Consider the following 7,500-nt stretch of genomic DNA (forward strand, 5'->3'; position numbering starts at 1 on the left):
TGCCAGACTAATATCGGAGGATTCGGGCCCTTACCCTGAAAAAGACCCAGTTGTAACAACTGAGACATAGTTAAGGCCTTTTTTGTAATATTTCCGAAACCCCTAACAATCTGATACATTCTGTTACATGTTTGCCCTTTGCACGTACATTATTGGAACCTGTTGCAACATCTTCGTCTGTATCAAAGTTTATGCCTCCTACGGGATATCGCTTGATACATTCCAGTCAGCAAACAAGAGTGCGATGTTTTTTTCAGATCTATTTCACGCAGTCTTATATAGGAAGCTATATTTTTATTAATTACGAATCGCATCTTAAGTTTCTTGAGAAAACTTTTTTTTTGTGTGTGTGTGTGTGTGTAAAGGTGCATAAAAGGTTTATGTGCCTTTTTAGCAGTACACCAGATACATATTTATTGTATATGGGTAAGATTTGAAGTCAAATCATGACGGTCGCTAGAACAATATGGTAAAAATTTCCATTGTGTCCGAGTCATACGACGTGGTATTGACTTCGGTGGGACGGATGTCTTCAAATTCATTTTGTACCTCTATGATATAACCTTACAGGCTCAAAAACATAGAAGTTTGTCTGACTTGGACGCCGAACTCATTCATGGCGGATACGATAAGATGAAAAACCTTCTGCAACTTCCATTTTTCATATGAAGAACAAAGTATGTAATAAGAAAAATATTTTGACAGAATCTGAGAAATACAAACTTTCCAAAGCCTTGCGAAGCAGAGAGTGGTATGTACAAACAATAGAAGTTAAAGAGTAGTCAGGTACTTTTTCCATTTTATTTGAATCTCCCACAATGTTTTGCTTTTAATTAAACATTTTACCAGCATATTAAGTATTTTGATGGTTTTCTGTTGACTTTTTTATGTAAAAAAAAAGATCAAACATTTGAATATCGGTACAAACTTCGATGAAATCGTGTTTTGCAGCAACCGTGAAACAATGTATCAAATTGTTCGGGGTTTTGGGATCCCATAAAAAAGGCCTTTAGAGAAGGGGGGTTCAGGGTATCTTCATGCACTATGCAAGGTAAACGTACTGAACATTTATGGCGTGGTCGAAGCATGCTATTACAAATTTCACTTGAGTGGACTTTATATTTACATTTAATGTTTATTTCGATCAACATTATGGTCATTCTCCATAAATGGAACCGTCTTTTGGAGGTGTGGGAGCTTGAACCCCTCTCTCAGCTAAGTCAGCCTTGGGGTGGCCCCTTATTCTCCCGTTAACCTGAACCGATGAACCTAAAATATATTTTGAAAAATGCTATCAAGAAAATATATACTGGTGGTGTGACAAATAATTTAGAATCAAGCATTTAAACGCATGAGGTTAACTAATGGAATAAACGATGTTGAAACTGCTATTCAGAGAGTAGTTAAAGTAAACCATGGGGAATCGAGAACTCTCAAAAGTGACCAATCCATTAATGTCACAACGTAATGAATCATTTTCTCCCCAGAGCCCCAGAACAAACGGTTTCCCTCTACAGGGTGCGGTTATCTGCTATGAGACCCTAAGACAAGGGCCCCGCTGTTAGATGACTTTGTCCATTTAAGAAGGAAGATGGCACGGCTGTCTTATCGCCTTGGAGGGAATATGTTATTATATTTAGCATGGTCGTCGTGAATGTTTTGCTTCCGCAATTACGCCCAGAGGGCTGAAGCGTTAGGCCTCAGGCGAAGAAGCCTAGACACCCTGGTGGAAATGCATTTGCATGGCTGTAGCCCTTACCACACATACCCAAGACCTCGTCGATAAAGTCGGTGTAAATCTCTCTTTTATCATCATCCAAGTTAACACAAATACTGTACCAACCGACTTCGTTATCGTTGGAAATTGCCATCATAAGCCGAAGCCATGGCGTCGATGGAGAACGTAAACCATTGTATCAGAGAGATCCTTATTATTTTATTTTATAATTATCCTTTTCATATATATTCCAGCAGCTCAAAGACAGACTATTGGGTGTATGGTCGATTGAATTCCAGCAAAGATTCAAACTTCCAAATCACTAATTTTCTCCTATTCATTAAGTTCACTTTAATTTATCAAATCACGACAAACCACAATCATCATCGTGATCACTATCAGCGTACCATTCGTAAGCCACACAATTCATTCAAGCTAATAAAGGTGCCTGGACACTATAGCATAATTATGCCAAAGAGCATGTTGATCGTTTTTCCAGAACAACGGGTAATCTGCACCATGGCTTGCGGATCTAGGGTATTTTAACACCCGTAAAATCCTCCTTTGATAGGGTAAGAGAACCAGCTTGAAGTTAACCCATGAAATCGGACATCCAGTGAAAAATACGTTCCACAGAGAACGGAGAAGCTGGTGTTGGCCCGGACCAGAGTCGGTGCCATGCGTCTTACCCGCTATATTGACAAATAATCCCATATACAGTAAGGTCAGACATTACACATTTCTTCTTTCCTCGCATTCAAGCTTCCACCATTCACAAATAGGAAGGCGGCGCACATGACTTATTTAAATTTAAATATTTTTGTCACAGATTTTGTAATATATATATACATATATATATATATATATTGCAAGAGTGTGTGTGTGTGTGTGTGTGTGTGTGTGTGTGTGTGTGTGGGTGGGTGGGTGTGTGTGTGTGTATGTGTGTGTGTGTGTGTGTGTGTGTGTGTGTGTGTGTGTGTGTGTGTGTGTGTGTGTGTGTATGTGTGTGTGTGTGTGTGTGTGTGTGTGTGTGTGTGTTTGTGCGTGTGTGCGTGTGTGCGTGCGTGCGTGCGTGCGTGTGTGTGCGTGCGTGCGTGCGTGCGTCAATTGTTTGTCTCATCTGTCAACGAAACTCAAACCAAACCAGCCGGTATCAACGGTGGGAAACGTAACCGGTCTGTAAATACCAAGTTTACAACGTTACTGATTGCTCTTGAGGTTATTTTACGATATGTTACATGACTGTGGTGACTTCTTAATATGATGAAGTACTTCCTTTCAAAAGTTCAATTGCCAATTTTTTAATCGCTAAAGAAACCAGACAGTAACCACTGCCACTAAGAATACTTGCCGGGCTGGAGATTTCCCTGGATAGAGCCAGGGAATTTTACTTTCAGTTCTTGTCAGACATAATTGCTTCTTCAAATACCACTGAAGCTGTAACAATACTCGCCCTGTCAGAATGTAAGCTCATCTAACCGAAGCTCATATCAAGGAAGTACACTTATCTTTTATCGATATGATACCTGCGGAGCCGGATATTAAGCTGACAAATGTTTGAAGCTTACAGCCAGCAGCTAAACACTTTTATGACCTTTACTCATGCCGTAGATACACCGCTGTCTTCAGAGTATCATGGATGCAGCATTTGGAAGAACATCACATATTCAAAGATGTTGATAAGCAATAAATGACACTTAAGTGTGGTTAGGAATTACATCAACACTCTGATGCCAACACAGCCAACTTGATTGAATCGTTTCACATACCATAGAACATCTTAAAGACTTGGCAGTATGCAATCATACAACATTATATACTCATCACAATACTCTTTGTGAGATCTGAGAGAGATGGCCGGCCTGTGTTCTTATTAGCAACCCAAATAATGACGCTTTACTTTGCTTCTGGTCACTTCATTTGTGCAAGGTGGGTTTCAATTGGTCACTTCAGTGTTCTCATCATTTGCAGTGTATATTATTTTCGCAGTTTATTAGATTAGTTTGAATTACTTTTCTGCCTAATATAAACTATTTTTGTATACTGATGTGGCACTGGCATATATAAAATTTATCATTAGAGTGGTATTTATTAATGACGTGTGATATGCATGATCCCTTAACATGCATGATTATATTTCATCTGAAATTACCTCCATCTTATGACCAAGTTTTTATTTTGTGCATGTCGTGGAACTAAAAACTAAGAATATGGCATAGTTACTGCTTTTCAGGAAGAAAAGTTATACTTCAGTTAATCTAGATTATATAATGAAGAAACCTGTGATAATCTTGGATAAGTGTTTGAGCAAACTATTTTAAAATGTGGTTGTTTGAGTAACCACTATAATGTGTTAACTGCATCCTTTCAACACCAAAAAAAAAAAAATCAAATCTAAGAATATTATGTCAACTCAAGGCTGAGATGTGTTAAAAAGTCATATTTTATAGAAAAAGAAAAATTCCCACAGGGTGGATAGCTTGACATGCAATTCATGTCACTAGTTTGAATCGTACCATTGGAAAAAGCAATGAACTAAATAAGGAAGCAATTTCTTTCTCACATTCTGCAAATTCAATTGCATTACAAAGAGAATGGGCTTTGGGTTTTGTTTGAAATATGGTACAAGTGCTGTGGGTAGCCAGATATAATAGTACTATAATAATTATTCATGGTTAAGAAATATTACTATTTTAATGAGCAGATATACCTTTCTAGTAAATACTCAAATTTTTCCCTTTTTTACTAAGGTTTGCCAATTAAAGAGACACATTACATATATATATATATATATATATATATATATATATATATATATATATATATATATATATATAATATATATATATATATATAATATATATATATATATAAATATATATATATATATATATATTATATTATATATATATATAATATACATATAAATATTTACATAAACATATATAGAAATATATATATATATATATATATATATATATATATATATATATATATAAGATAATATATATAGAAATATATATATAATTATATATTATATATAATTATATATTATATATAATTATATATCATATATAATTATATATATAATTATATATCATATATAATTATATATATAATTATATATCATATATAATTATATATATAATTATATATGTTGTTTCTCAGCTTATGCTGCTTCATGCCACAGCATGATAATAAGACACTAGAGCAGGGGTTCTTAACCTATAGTCCATGGATGGATTTTAGGGAGTCCATGAGGATCACATAAAAAAATGATATTTTGTATCATATATGTATGAGACAAACAAATCTCAATAAATAAAGTGTGTATATATATATATATATATATATATATATATATATATATATATATATATATATATTGCATGCAAAGTTGTATCTGTGTGAATATTTCTGGGGGAGGGTGTCCATAGCTTTCATCAGATTCTTAAAGGGTTCATAAATCTAAAAAGGTTAAGAACCACTACATTAAAGGAGAAGCAGAACAGTTTGTAATAATTACAACAAAAGTAATATAGTTCCTCAGTATTAAATAGTACCAAATTACCATGTACTTTCTTAAGCAGGACCCTTCAAATTAAACAATATTAACAGACGAACACATTTTATTGTTTTGATACAGTATTAATTACTATGAAACAGACATCAACAGCATCAATGTGTGTACTGTTATTGTATGTCTTACTTACATTATAAAAAAGTTAAAAAGTATAAAAGTCTTGTTCAATCACATACTATGATCATAACAAAAGCAAGAGAGCATTTTCTACTACAAACATAAATGAGATTACAGATTCATGAAAAAAGAGGTATCTGGTATGCAGGAAAATATAGTATCTCTTTAGCCAATGTACTGAGGTGATGGCATGTTTATAATCACACTTTTTTTTCCACAAGAAATATTTAGTCTTTCAGTGTCCTCTCAAGAGCAAGTTTTTAGTTACCCGATACAATTCGAATGACAAATGGATTCAGTGTTATAATTAGATGTAATGAAGCTGGATGATATACACATTATCAATGTAACAGAGAAACCTTATCATTATGGCACATATTTTTGCCAACCATTAATTTCAGTGAAACACATTTATTAAAAATAAATACTTTTGTTCTACTAATCTAAGTTACTTGTATGTATCAAACTCTCTCCGAGAGGTTATATTAAGCCCAATATGTGCAATAACTGACTAGCTGAAGTATTGAAGCATACAAATAATTTTGAACCAATCATTACTAATAGGAAAGTCCAAAATATCATATTCAACATGACAATTTAAGGAGCAGAGGAAATGAATAAAACCTTAAGTATTAGTACAAGTGTGATGGCATCAATGCATTTAAAGGCCAGGTCAGTCTACATTTTAACACACAGACCTGTAGACAAACTTCACATTTGTGTAATAAATATTTGCACCAGCCACTCCCTGAATCAACAGACTGAATGAAAGATAACTTTAATAACATTAGAAGAATTCCATGTCAAGCTACTTTAGACCAATTTCTTTATTAAAATTACCTTCTTCAATCTTACATATTTGTAGAGTAACTACTGGCTTGAGTATTCACAGCTGAACACAAACTCATGCTAACATAATTAAAGTAATTATTAACATAAAAAAGTAAAACTTGTTAGCTCTGACCTGGCCCTATACAAGTCACCTACCACAAATGGCCTGAAAAAAAGGAGTGATGGTAAAAGAGCATAATGGTATTACCTTACATTTCTTCAATGATGTTTAAAGTATCACCCCCAAATGCAATTTGAAAGAATCCTACAATAAATGTAATAACTGTTTTAGTAACAACAAAAATGTAGGGCTACATTTTCCTTCTAAGAACTTGTCTTTGAGGCGACTACAGGATAATATAGTATCAGAACCAATACCGATGTTTGGCTATATTCCTGTATTTTTTTTTATATATATAAGTTGAATCTCAGCATCTTAGGTTTGGGGTCTTTTTTTTATATGTAGTCATTCATGCTTGGCACATTTCACATTTACTGAGTACTATATTCTGGCAAGAAATAAAGACACACCAGCCTGCATCATCCAAAAAAGCAGAGAGGTACTTAGAGCATAAAAATTAAATAAAGCTTTAGAAATGAGATTTTAAAATTTTCATATTCTATATAAATGAGTCATTTGTCATGTCTTAGTCTGTCAATGAGCACCTACAGGTTCAAAATAAAGAAATATTGCCAACATAGAAGTTATCATAAAACATTTGTGATGGTTTCACAAATTAAATGCGTGTTAAAACTTTACTGTGGGGAAAATCCCACTTACAATAATTATATACAATTGAAAATCAGTATTCTTTGGGAGAAAATATATAAAATGTATAGGCTGACCCAGGTGGCTGAGCAATATATATTCTAAGTTGAAAACATATCTACTGATAATGAAAACCATATAAAAGTATTTTTAATTATAAAATAAAAACAAGACCAGAAAACTCTAGCCCTATAAGTACTTGTGGTGTAAAAAAAAACATGAAATAAAAAATTGTGTAAATAAAAAATAGTAAAAAATAGTAAAAATAATGATAATGATGATGAGGATTATTAATAATAATAATAATAATAATAATAATAATTAATTAATTAAAAAATAATCATAATAAAATCAACTATAACCATACATTTTGTCCTAATTACATTCTTGAAAGGGACAGGAATGGGAAACTTTAAAACTGTGTTAACTACCACCTGGATTAATTGTTGTTTGGACTATTGGCATTTGTAGGTACATATGATT

Source organism: Penaeus chinensis, chromosome 19 (assembly GCF_019202785.1).
Source record: "Penaeus chinensis breed Huanghai No. 1 chromosome 19, ASM1920278v2, whole genome shotgun sequence".
NCBI classification, from domain to species: Eukaryota; Metazoa; Arthropoda; class Malacostraca; order Decapoda; family Penaeidae; genus Penaeus; species Penaeus chinensis.